At 36.6% G+C, this 14,310-nt stretch overlaps 1 non-coding gene across 1 annotated transcript; it reads left to right on the top strand.

Moving 5' to 3' along the window:
* The first annotated feature begins 13,443 nt into the window (after positions 1–13,443).
* LOC113853427 lies at positions 13,444–13,550 on the top strand. Its single transcript, XR_003502599.1, has one exon. It is a non-coding gene; the product is annotated as a small nucleolar RNA R71 (small nucleolar RNA).
* Positions 13,551–14,310: the final 760 nt, after the last annotated feature.

Genomic DNA, 14,310 nt, shown 5'->3' with positions numbered 1-14,310 from the left:
GTAATGAGTAAATTTAAGATCCGAGTATCGTCTCCACAGGGAATTAGGAACTAGGAGTAACTGCAGCTAGCTGATAGATGCCAAAAACTTGTTGTTTGCAATCTAAACACTAGCAAGTGCACTAGGATTGCAGCAAGTAATGAGTAAATTTAAGATCCGAGTATCGTCTCCACAGGGAATTAGGAACTCAATTATCACTTCACAGAAAAATAACCATTTGAGCCATACGAATTTTGGAATGAGATTTGTAACATATAACAGCAGTAAACCAAAGCAATTAAAGCAAAGAACTTGCAGAAAAACAGAGTATAAGATTTATGATGAAATGAAATAGCAATGAAGGATATTTAGGAATTTACTTCATAAGAATATCAATATCAATCCAATTAAATCCTCTGAACATTCAAGCAATTGAATAATTGACAATCAGTTTCACATATACCTAGCCAAAGGTTAATTCCTTAACTCATTGACCTTAACAATTGTTGTTTGCAATCTAACACTAGCAAGTGCACTAGAATTGCAGCAAGTGATGAGTAAATTTAAGATCAGAATATCGTCTCCACAGGGAATTTAGGTTTCAAGTACCACTTCACAGAATTATAACCATTTGAGCCATACGAATTTGGGAATGAGATTTGTAACATATAACAGCAGTAAACAAAAGCAATTAAAGTAAAGAACTTGCAGAAAAACAGAGTATGTAATGAAATGAGATAGGAATGAAGAATAGTTAGGAATTTACTTCACAAGAATATTAGTATTAATTCAATTATGCCTCTGAACATTCAAGAACTTGGTTAATTGACAATCAGTTTCGCATAGTAATAGCCAAAGGTTAATTCTTTAACTCATTAACCCTAACAATCCACTAAACCTCCCTAATCCCTTAGGTGAGATTCAATTTCAAGTTGCATTAAGAATTAGAACTATAAGATTGTAATTAGGTCTCCTTATCCCTAAGAATCCCTAAACTCTGGTTGCCAATTCAGATCGGAGCAAACAATCCAATTGCCATTGGTAAAGATTCCTCTTGATTAATCAAATGAATTTCCATTCAAAGATTGCATGAAAAGCAGAATTAACAACTCAATTAATCCAAGAACTTAAAGTTCAGAAGATAAAGTCGAATCAACACATCAATTCAAGTTCCATAAACCCCTAACTATGGGAAATTAAGCACACATTGCAACAAAAATAGAGAAAGAAGAAGAAGAAGAAGATGAAGAAGAATGCAGAGCAGCCATGGCCACGAGCTCCAATCCGATCCCTCTTCTTGGAGCTTCAAGCTTCGACCCCAATCTTCTCTCCACTCTCTCTCAACGAGAATCTAACTAACAAAACAGAAAATGAGCAAAAGATCCCAGTTTTCGCGCTTCAATCATGTATATATAGAAACCCCAGTTCTGCGCGTTGTCACTTTTCTTCACAAGAGTAACCACGCAGAAGCTTTATGTAGTGCGCGTGTTCACTTTCAAGAGCAAGAGTAACCACGCGCAACTTGCAGAGTTGAAGGCTTCTCTGAAACATTCACTTTTATTCATAATAGTGGCAACGCAGGAGGTCAAGGGCTGCGTGTGATCACTTTCGTGAGTAATAGTAACCACGCGCAAGTTGTCCTGATACAAGTGCCTCTGGAACGCTCACTTTCGTTGGCCAAAGTGACAACGCGCAGCTCCTCAGGAATGTAGTCTTCTCTGGAACGTTCACTTTCGTTGGCGAAAGTGATAACGCACACTGGCAACGCTCACTCTTGTAAATAAAAGTGATTACGCACAGGCTCTTCTTCTCCTTTAGGCTCTGGAATGATCACTTTCACTAACAATAGTGATCACGCCCAGGCTGCAACCCATAATTCTTGTATTTTGGAGTCCAACATTGCCGTTCTTCCTCTTCCTTTCCATTGATAATCCATTTCCATGACTTTTGCTCAGATTATTCCTTCAAAAACAAGATAAATTCCTTAAGAACTAAGCATAAATTCTACAAATGCGAAAATAACTACAAATTGAAATAAAACTTTCAATCATTCTCTTTTTCTGAGTTTTTCTGCTTTCTTCATATATTTTCCTTATTAAATGAGCTAGAATTATGCTAAAATATTAGTAAAAATATGGATTCATCAACAATCCACTAAACCTCCCTAATCCCTTAGGTGAGATTCAATTTCAGGTTGCATTAAGAATTAGAACTATAAGATTGCAGAATTAGGTCTCCTTATTCCTAAGAAATCCCTAAACTCTGGTTGCCAATTCAGATCGGAGCAAACAATCCAATTCCCATTGGTAAAGATTCCTCTTGATTAATCAAATGAATTTCCATTCAAAGATTGCATGAAAGCAGAATTAACAACTCAATTAATCCAAGAACTTAAAGTTCAGAAGATAAAGTCGAATCAATACATCAATTCGAGTTCCATAAACCCCTAACTATGGGAAATTAAGCACACATTGCAACAAAAACAAGGAAAGAAGAAGAAGAAGATGAAGAAGAATGCAAAGCAGCCATGGCCACGAGCTCCAATCCGATCCCTCTTCTTGGAGCTTAAGCTTCGACCCCAATCTTCTCTCCACTCTCTCTCAACGAGAATCTAACTAACAAAACAGAAAATGAGCAAAAGATCCCAGTTTTCGCGCTTCAATCATTTATATATAGAAACCCCAGTTCTGTGCGTTGTCACTTTTCTTCACAAGAGTAACCACGCAGAAGCTTTATGTAGTGCGCGTGTTCACTTCCAAGAGCAAGAGTAACCACGCGTAACTTGCAGAGTTGAAGGGTTCTCTGGAACATTCACTTTTATTCATAAGAGTGGCAACGCAGGAGGTCAAGGGTTACGCGTGATCACTTTCGTGAGTAATAGTAACCACGCGCAAGCTGTCCTGATACAAGTGCCTCTGGAACGCTCACTTTTGTTGGCGAAAGTGACAACGCGCAGCTCATCAGGAATGGAGTCTTCTCTGGAACGTTCACTTTCATTGGCGAAAGTGATAACGCACACTGGCAACGCTCACTCTTGTAAATAAAAGTGATTACGCACAGGCTCTTCTTCTCCTTTAGGCTCTGGAATGATCACTTTCACTAACAATAGTGATCACGCCCAGGCTGCATCCCATAATTCTTGTATTTTGGAGTCCAACATTGTCATTCTTCCTCTTCCTTTCCATTGATAATCCATTTCCATGACTTTTACTCAGATTATTCCTTCAAAAACAAGATAAATTCTTTAAGAACTAAGCATAAATTCTACAAATGCGAAAATAACTACAAATTGAAATAAAACTTTCAATCATTCTCTTTTTCTGAGTTTTTCTGCTTTCTTCATATATTTTCCTTATTAAATGAGCTAGAATTATGCTAAAATATCAGTAAAAATATGGATTCATCCAAATACTCATCATGATATTCCTACTGCATAATCATCATTGAGTAAGAATTGCTACCTAAGTTCATATTTTTCATCAAAATTCCTGTGAGTACAATTAATCAACATGATCACAGCTCACTTGGAAGTGTTTCTCTCATCACTCAACAGTGTTTAGGTGTTGTTTTCACTCTAAATCATCAATTTCACTGCACTCTACCATATGCTTGCCCAATTTCTCCATCTCTTCTGCTTAGTACAATTAATCACACATCTAGAGGACTTTTTCAGGTTATAACAAGGCTAAGGTTAAGGTAGGTATCAAAGAAAATGGAAAACAATACATGCAATTTCAAAAGATCAGAGGCATTTTGAGTGATTTGTTTTAAAACTAGCCTGAATCTGCATTATTCCTCCTTAATTCTCTCACTTATGCAGCAAACAAATTTTTTCTTGCAGCAGAATTTTCACTGATACTTTTCTTCTTTTCTTGCTTTCAGTCACTATCTTCTTTTCGTTGATATTCTTTTTCTTTTTCTGCAGCACTTTGCTGCACTTCTTTTCTTTTGAACTCACATTTTTGTTCTTTTCACAGCTTTGTTTCATAAATTTTTCATTTTGCTGCAGCACTTTTGTTCTTTCTTTTTGGTTTGTTGAACTCAAACTTAGATATTTCCCACTCCAAACTTAGAACATTGCTTGTCCTCAAGCAATTAAAATCTGGATGCCACCCCAAACTTAGTTTTAAAACTCATTCTTGATTAAACTCATTATGACTTTGATCTTTTGAATGGTAAAAATTAGTTTTTCAGCAAGGCTTATAATGAGGTAATTTCAAGAAAAGGGATATTAAGCTCAAAAGGGTGAACTAAGACATTCAATCATAAAGGAAGGCATTTAGGCTGACTAGGATATCAATCATGGCCTCTATCATGTGGGTGAAAACTGTAACATGCATATTCAATTTAATAACAAGGGCAAGTTCTAGAGAATGCAGCCAAATATGATTAATCACACAAGAAAAAGAATTAGACAGCTCAAATCTCACTAGATATTTATAAGTGATCATGTGGATTAATGAAAACACAATGCACTCTTCAGAAATATATGCACCTAGTGGCAACTGCCTCATTTTTGAAAATACAAGTGTGATCTCATTTTGAGAATGGGAAAAACAACTTAAAAAGAAATTCACACAGAATTCACAAAATTGTCAATCATTTTTATTTGATTAACAGCCAGCAATTTATTATCTATTCTAGTATTTTGGTGTTTTTCAGGAATAATTCAGTGTAATGTGAAGCTAACTCATGAATAAGAGGTAGAGAATGAAACCCCCCTTTCATGGCAGCTTGTGCAAGTGTCAGCTTCCATGGGGTGTGAGTGTTGTGTGGTTGTGACATTTTCTGCACAAAACACCAAAAATTCCGTCAATTATCAAGTGAAAAGGGATTGAATTCTGCAGAATTAATGTGTGTTCAAAACATAATTGTTCAGAATTAGCATGAAACCAAAATATACCAAGTGTGCAAATTACAAACCCAAATTCTAAAATGAAACCAAAAAGTTTGAAACTTAATTACAAGACCATCAAGAGAAAATTCGAATTAACAGAAAAGAAAACAAAAATCCTAAACTAGTCATCTTGGGCATCCTCTTCATCAGAAATTTCATCTTCATCTTCTTCCTCATCCTCCTCATCTTCTTCTTCCTCCACCACTTCTTCAGTTGGCTGTGGAAAATGAGTCTTGTAGATTGGCAAGTCTTTAAAGACTGATGAGCGTAGACATTGAGCATTCTCGGCCAAATCTGGTGTGTGATAAAGTTCATCTTTGGTCATTCCCATCTTCTGACCAAGATTCATCAACACACATTCCAATAGCATAGTTCCTGCCTTCAAACTGCTGTGGAGCTTAGTTTGTCGTTCAGCCAATTGATTTTGCCTTTCAACCAAAAGATGTAGGATGTCCTTCATCTTTATTGGTTTCTCCTTTCTAAACTGGGTGGGGATAGGTGCAGCTGAAGTGCAGGAGGTGGTGGCATAGATTTCCTTTACCATTGAGACAGAGATAGGGGGAGCAGATCTGATTTTCTCTTGGTAGTCTCCAACTTCAACCCCTGCATCCTCACAAAGTAAAGTGATTAATGAGGGAAAGACCAGTGAATCTCTTTTTGTTTTCAAAATATTTAAGATACATTCACTAATTACTTCCCCCACATCAATGTACATATCATTAACGATAGCAAACAATAATTCAGCCCTCTTTACTGCCAGGGTTGAACTATGCTTGACTGGCATGAAAGAGTTCAACAGAAAAGTACTCCAGACTTTAGCAAATGGTAGCAGGTTCTTGGTGGTGATACACTTGGGTTTCTGGGCGAGGTTCAGCTACCAAGTTGTGCCTAGCCTTCCAATTCTGTGCAGGATTTCAATATAATCCTTGTCTGGACTATTCTTAAAGTCAGTGAAGTCCATCTGCCCAGGTTGCCTTTCAGTGTAAATTTCCAACACTTGATTGATGTTGGCAGCAGTGAAATCCACCCTCATACCCTTGACCATTGTGTGAAATTTGGGAATTTGGTCTCCCTTGAACCGCATTGCATTTGCATAAAACTCTTGTGTAATTTCTCTCCAACCATTATCAGCCAAGGAGCAGAAGTTGTCCCATCCCCTTTTCTAAATTTCTTCTGAGTACTCAGGGTAGTTGCCTTCAGCAATTTCAAAGGCTCTATCTGGGACAATCTTCTTCCTCAGAATATTTGCCTTGAAATAGTTTTCGTGAGCAATACTCCTGAACCTTGGATCATGATCAGTAGGGGTAGAGGTAGAAGGAGCACTTCTTCTGGTCGGCTGAGGTGGTGAATAGGTTGCAGGTGTGGTTACTCTTGGCTGAGGAGGGTCAGCGATTTCAATGGGTGAGGAAGGTGAGACACCATCAGTTCTTGCTCTTTTTGTGGTTGGAGAATTCCTGGCTGTTCCAGCTTGCATATTCCTGATAGATCTCCTTCTTGGAGTGTTGCTGGCAGATCCAGCTTTGGTCTTCTTAGAAGGGCCAACTGGTGTATTCAAAGAAGTTCTGACCATTTTGAAGTGGCTGCAAAAACAAGCAAGTAATTTGACAGTTTAAAATTCATGACACAGAATTGTGACAGTATACATCTCTTCACTAGATAAATTCAATCAATCCATGTGCAGAATTCCAATTTGCAGTATGTATCTTTTTACAATCAGTTGCTGTCATGAGGATGTAATCATATAAACACAAGCAATATTGCAAATTACTAAGCAATCATAGTCAAAATTGGTTAAACCTTTAAATTTGTAGTTTAGAGTGCACACTCTCAAAGCACATCAGGTTAACACAGAGATGCTATTATAGGTCATCAACATATTTTTTACATGCTCTCTTAACTTTTCAGATATACCAGAACTTAGGTACAAAATTAATCAAACCATATTCAGGGGATTTTAGACTGGCCTTCATAATTTGTTCCCTCAGAGTTCACAATTTCACCAAGAATGCAGAAAAAGAATCACAATTTTCAACCAAATTTCAACTACTAATGGTTCCTAAAAGAAATTATCTTCTGACAGTAAAATTCCATCCAGAATATTGTCTATTGTTTCTTTGAATCACATACAATTAGAACAGTGCACTCATTCATTATCATCAAAGACTAAATATCAGCTTAATGCAGGACTATCAGTATGCTATCTGTACAATCAGGCAGTGCAATATATAGCAGTAATTTGTTCCATACAACTCAGTTCAGACATCAACATTCAAATATTGCATGCAAAGAGTATTGTCGTTGATGGCAACTGGAATATTTCTATTTCTTTCAAAGTCATGTTCAGATTTTTCGCATAATGCAGATGTGAATATGTTAACAGAGGAGATTGAATGACTTTGAAAACCTATTCACAGTATTTAAAGTTCCTTAAATCAAATACGCTTAAGATATTTCCCCATTTGCCATTTTTGACATTTTTCCAGAGTTGCAACAAAGAAAAACCCTAAATACAATTTCAGAGAACGTACCTTGAGCTTCAGAAATGTGAATGACAGTGAAAAAGAAGGAGCAATTGCTTGCTGGTTGCTTCACAAAAGATTGAAAGTCAAAGGAATTTCAGAGGGAAATGGGTATTTAGGTTTAAATGGATGTGAGCGTGGTTCCTTTATATTGAGTCTGGGGTCACGCGTGTGCACGTGCCCACTTTTTAAGTGAAAAGTGAACGTTCCCTTATTAATAAAATTCTGCGTTATCACTCTTGTCAAACAGAGTGAGTGTTCCAGAGAGCTTGGAAATTTTGAATGCAATGCGCGTTATCACTATTGCTGGGCAAAGTGATAACGCGTAAGCTTATTGCTTGAGCGTGGTCACTTTTTTCATTAAAAGGAGTAACGCGCTAAGAAATATTTCATACTTACCTGCGCATGGTCACTCTTGACAAGGAAAGGAAGTGATCCAGAGAGTGTGTTTTTCCCATCTGCCTCTGCGTTATCACTCTCATCAGCGAGAGTGATTGTTCCAGAGGGGAAATCTCAGAATTCCATCTCTGCGTGATTGCTTTCCTGCAAAAGAGTGATTCCTTTCATCAATCCAAGTTCTCCAAACTTTAATTGGCTCACTTTACAAATCATAATCATTCCAATACACACTCACCATATAAAATACCTATTTCCCTCATCATGTTCACCCTTAATTACATATGCAACATTCATCCAAGGCTGAATTCTGCAAAATTTCTGCAGAACATGTATTCACTCCCTACTTATGCAGTTTTGACTTTTACATTACACACTCTTATCATGAACTCTCAATTCATTCATCATTTTCGCTCCAAATTACAGATGCAACAAACATCACAGTTGAATTCTGCAGAATTTCTGCTTAACATATTCACAATGCAATTCTGACTTTTCCATAACACATTATAGCATGAAGTCCAATTGCATTTATCATATTCGCTACAAATGACAGATTTAGCATGCTTTAAAATTTACCTTTTGCATCAAAATTACAGAATATGATGAGTATGATGCAGAACTTTGTATTTTGCAGAGAATTTGCAGAATTTGATAACTATTATTCAGATTGTACAAGAACTTTAAGCATTCTAATTAATTCCAATCTGCATTCTTGTTTCAGCCACCAGATTTATTCCAAGCATTAGATTCAGCAAGGTAACCAAGATGAAAAGTTCAGACTTTGACTTCTATGAACACTGTTAATTCAAAAATAATGCAGAAAACTTAAATTGGGTTAGAAATGTGAGTTGCCTCTCACAAAGCGCTTCTTTAATGTCATTAGCTTGACATTAAATGTTTCTCACTCAAGAGAAACCAGTTTCATGCATGATATGTTCCTTGTAAACTCCTCTCCATGATAGATCTTCAATCTTTGGCCATTGACCTTGAATTCTCTCCCTGTTTTCAGATCTTCTATAAGAATTGCTCCAAAGGGAGAAGTTTCCTTAATTAAAAACGGTCCAGACCATCTAGATTTCAGTTTCCCTGGAAACAATTTTAATCTTGAATTGAATAATAGTACTTGCTGGCCAGGTCTGAAATCTTTTTGCAGAATAAATTTGTCATGGATCCTCTTGGTTCTTTCTTTGTACAACTTTGCATTCTCATAAACTTGTTGTCTGAATTCTTCCAATTCATGCAATTGTAAAACTCTCTTCTTTCCAGCACTTGACAAATCAAAGTTAAGCCACTTGGTAGTCCAATATGCTCTGTGCTCCAGCTCTAGAGGTAAGTGACAGGCCTTTCCAAATACTAGCTGATATGGAGACATACCAATTGGAGTTTTAAAAGCAGTTCTATATGCCCACAGTGAGTCATCCAGTTTCTTTGACCAATCCTTCCTTGAACTGTTCACTACTTTCTCTAGAATTTGCTTGATCTCTCTATTTGAAACCTCCACTTGTCCACTTGTTTGTGGATGGTATGGAGTACCAACCTTATGCTTCACACCATATTTCATTAATACAGCTTCAAGATACTTGTTGCAGAAGTGAGTACCTCCATCACTTATCAGCACTCTAGGCACACCAAATCTTGAAAAAATGTTCTTTCTTATAAAAGAAATCACTACCTTTGCATCATTTGATCTGGTGGGAATTGCTTCTACCCATTTAGACATATAATCCACTGCAACTAGAATGTATTCGTGTGAGAATGATGGGGGAAATGGTCCCATGAAATCAATCCCCCATACATCAAATGGTTCCACTTCTAGGATGTTGGTTAATGACAACTCATGTCTTCTTGAAATATTTCCAGTTCTTTGACATTTATCACAGTTTTCCACATACTTCTTGGCATCTTTGAAGAGTGTAGGCCAAAAGAAACCTGCTTGCAAGACTTTTGCAGCAGTCCTTGAACTTGCATGGTGGCCTCCATATTCTGAATTGTGACAATGCCATAGTATCTCAGCTTGCTCACTTTGTGGAATGCATCTTCTAATTAACCCATCTACTCCAATTTTGAACAGGTATGGGTCTTCCCACACATAGAATTTGCGGTCATGTAAGAACTTCTTCTTTTGCTGCCAAGTAAAACTCTTTGGAATGAATTGAGTGGCTTTAAAATTTGCAATGTCAGCAAACCAAGGCATGTTTTCCACTGCAAACAGCTTTTCATCTGGAAATTCTTCATTTATTTCCAATGATTCAGTGGTTAAACTCTCCAAAGGAAGTCTGGACAAGTGGTCTGCTACATTGTTTTCTTTCCCTTTCTTGTCTTTGATTTCTAGCTCAAATTCTTGGAGGAGTAGAATCCATCTTAATAATCTGGGCTTTGCATCCTGTTTTGTCAAAAGATATTTAAGAGCAGCATGATCAGTGTATACAATCACCTTTGAACCCATTAAATATGATCTAAACTTATCAAAAGCATGTACAACAGCTAAAAGTTCTTTTTCTGTTGTTGTGTAATTCACTTGTGCAGGATTTAACACTTTGCTTGAATAATAGATAGCATGTAATTTCCTATCTTTTCTCTGTCCTAACACAGCACCCACTGCACTATCACTTGCATCACACATGAGTTCAAAAGGTAATTTCCAATCTGATTTTGCAAGAATAGGTGCAGAAATCAGTTTCTCTTTTAAAACAGAAAATGCATGCAAATAATTATCATCAAATATGAAATCTGCATCTTTTACAAGTAAATTACTCAAGGGTTTAGCAATCTTGGAAAAATCTTTTATGAATCTTCTATAAAAACCAGCATGTCCTAAAAAACTTCTAACTCCCTTAACATTGATAGGTGGAGGCAATTTACTAATGACTTCTATTTTAGCTTGGTCCACCTCCATTCCTTTCTTTGAAATTTTGTGACCAAGGACAATGCCTTCTTATACCATGAAATGGCACTTCTCCCAATTTAACACAAGGTTAGTATCTTGACATCTCTGCAAAACAGTGGATAGATTAGCTAAACAATCATCAAAAGAATCACCAAAAACAGAGAAATCATCCATGAACACTTTTATGATGTTTTCTACCAAATCAGAAAAAATAGAAAGCATGCATCTTTGGAAAGTGGCAGGGGCATTACACAAACCAAATGACATTCTCCTATATGCAAAGACTCCAAATGGACATGTAAATGCAGTTTTCTCTTGATCCAAAGGATCCACAGCTATTTGATTATATCTTGAATACCCATCAAGAAAACAATAAAATGAATGTCTAACAAGTCTTTCTAGCATTTGATCTGCAAATGGTAGTGGGAAATGGTCTTTTCTGGTTGCATTATTTAATTTCCTATAGTCTATGCACATTCTCCATCCAGTCACAGTCCTAGTAGGGACAAGTTCATTCTTTTCATTAGGTACAACTGTCATACCACCTTTCTTTGGAACAACTTGGATTGGACTTACCCAACTGTTGTCAGAAATAGGGTATATTATTCCTGCATCTAACAACTTTATGACCTCTTTTTTAACTACCTCTTTCATGGCTGGGTTTAACCTCCTTTGTGGCTGCACAACAGGCTTAAAATTCTCTTCAAATAAAATTTTGTGCATACAAAATGAGGGATTTATACCTCTCAGATCTGCAATACTCCAGCCAATTGCAGATTTGTGTTCTCTTAAGATTCTTAACAATTTTTCCTCTTGTTCTTCCTTAAGTTCGTTGTTGATGATGACTGGATTTTCATGTTTCTCATCCAGAAATGCATACCGTAGGTGTGAAGGGAGTTGTTTTAGTTCTAGCTTTTGCTTTTCCTCTTCTTTAGCGTCCTTTTTCTGCTCTTCTTTCACCAAATTTTCTGTAGATTTTTGAATTGGCAGAGCTTCTAGTTGCTGTTGCACTTCCATGATATCTTCTTCATTCAGAGTTTCAGATTTGTCATTCCCTGCAGATATTATTTCTTCTAACACAGCAGTTTCATCAAATTCTTTCATATGGTGTTGTGTAATAAAAGCATCCAGTATATCTACCTTCATACATGTATTATCTTCAACTGGATATTTTAAAGCTTCAAACACATTAAATATTACTTTCTCATCTTGAACTCGAAGCATAAGTTCACCTTTTTGCACATCTATTAAAGCTCTCCCGGTTGCAAGAAATGGCCTCCCTAGGATAAAAGGAATGTAAGAATCCACTTCCATGTCCAGAATTACAAAATCTGCAGGAAAAATGAACTTATCAACTTTAACTAATAAATCTTCAACAACTCCATATGGATAAGTGTATGATCTATCAGCTAGCTGCAGTGTAATGTTGGTAGGCTTCACTTCCTCTATGCCAAAGGTACTGTTTTGTCAGGATCTTTCAGCTTTTGAGGAAGCTTTCTCTTAAGAATGGCACTGCACTCCTCTGTCAAAGGTACTGTTTTGTCATGCTCTAGCTTCCTTTTTCTGGAAAGTAGTTCTTTCATGAACTTTGCATATGAAGGCATTTGCTCCAAAGCTTCTGCAAAAGGAATGTTAATTTGTAATTTCTTAAAGACATTCATAAACTTTCAAATTGTTCCTCTTGTTTAGGATTTTGGACTCTTTGAGGATAGGGCAGCCTCTTATATTTTTCTAGGTCTATTGGCTTACAAGCTTCCTCAAAGAGTTGCTTTTTGGTTTTCCTTTCAGAATTCATAGGCATATCTACTTTTTCTTCTGAATGGTCTTTCTTCAATAGCTTAAAATTTCCTTGTTGCAGATCTTGTTCAATATTTCTTTCTGCTGCATCATTCACTTTCTTTTCTGCTGGTTTAGGGCTTGCAACTACAGCTCCACTCCTTGTAGTTATGGCTTGACATTGCTCTTTAGGATTGATTACTGTATTGCTTGGAAATCTTCCTTCATCCTTGCTGGATAGTTGTTCAGCTAATTGTCCGATCTGTGTTTCTAGTTTCTTCATGGAAGCTTCTTGGTTTTTGAAGCTTGTTTGAGTCACCTTCATGAATTGCAGCATAGTTTCTTCCATCTCAGTCAACCTCTCATTCATAGGTCTGGAAAATTTCTGATTTCCTTGAGGTTGAGTGGATGAATTCCTCTGAAAATAAGGCTGTTGTGTTGCTGGACCTGCATTAAAAGGCAAATTTCAGTTAGAATTCTTTGCAGCAGAATATTGATTATTCCAATTAGAATACTGCTGAGTTCTATTATTCGAAAATTGAAATCCAGGGGGATATGATGGCTGTTGTCTCTGAAAATTATTCATATAATTCACTTGCTCTTGTGGTTCACTTGTGGATGCCTCACATGCACCATTTGCATGGTTTCCTCCACAAAAATCACAACTTAGCTGACTGGTAGGCATACTCCCTGTTTGCAGATTGTTGATTTGTTATGTTAAGGCAGCTAATTGTTCTGAAAACATTTGATTTTTTAGCTGATTTTGTGCAAGATACGTTTCCAGAACCTTAGCTTCATGACTAGAGTTTCTTCCTTGATTCCTTGAGTTTGAATTCTGTTACATTGAAGATGCCATCATGTCAATAATCCTCTGAGCTTCTTCCAAGGACTTTGTATTTAATGAACCTCCAGCAGCAGCATCAACCATTGTTCTTGTTACTGCATTCATCCCATTATAAAAAGTTTCCAATTGCATCCAATCTGGAATACAATGATGTGGACACCTTCTTAGCAATTCTTTGTATCTTTCCTAAGCTTCATACAATGATTCTCCATCTTGCTGAACAAAAGATGTAATTTCTCCTCTCAGCTTAGCAGCTTTGGATGGAGGGAAGTACTTGGTTAGAAACCTGTTCACAAGTTCTGTCCAAGTTGTAATGCTTCCTTGTGGTTGAGCTTGTAACCAGCATTTTGCTCTATCTCTCAAGGAAAAAGGAAATAGTCTCAGTCTGATGGCTTCTTCACTAACCCCATTTATTCTTATGGTGTCACATAGCTGTAGAAAATTTGAAATATGTAGGTTAGGATCATCAGAATTTCCACCAGAAAACTGATCTTGTTGGACTAAGTGTAATAAAGCAGGTTTAATCTCAAAATGGTTGGCTTGAATAGTTGGCCTGATTATAGAAGAGTTAAAACCTTGCATGTTAGGAATTTCATAGTCCCCTAATGTTCTAATTCTATTTTGTTCTGCCATCTCTATTTCTGAATTTAGTTGTCTCAAAGATGTAGGAGTTCTTTTCACTCTAGGATTGTTCTGAAATTCTGGAGAATGGACAGCTTCTAATTCACTATCACTCCCTATGACTTTTTCTGCTCTAGACTCTTTTCTCAATATCCTTAAGGTTATGTCTATGTCAGGATCAAAGACTAGAGTTGATTTGTTTTTGTTTTTGCCACGCATATACAAATCAAAATGAAGCAAAAGTAAACTACAAGTTAGTATTCAGAACTGCACCACAAAAATTATGCAGCAAATATCAGTAAAAGTAATTGAAACACAAGTTTAAAAGCTGCAGAATTATGCAGAATGGACAAAATGTCTAACTACAGACTAATACTATAGAAATTCA

This window comes from Abrus precatorius, unplaced genomic scaffold (genome assembly GCF_003935025.1).
Source record: "Abrus precatorius isolate BTA unplaced genomic scaffold, Abrus_2018 Scaffold10, whole genome shotgun sequence".
Lineage (NCBI taxonomy): Eukaryota > Viridiplantae > Streptophyta > Magnoliopsida > Fabales > Fabaceae > Abrus > Abrus precatorius.
The sequence above is the reverse complement of the archived record's forward strand: the minus strand, read 5'-3'. Positions and strand labels throughout refer to the sequence as shown.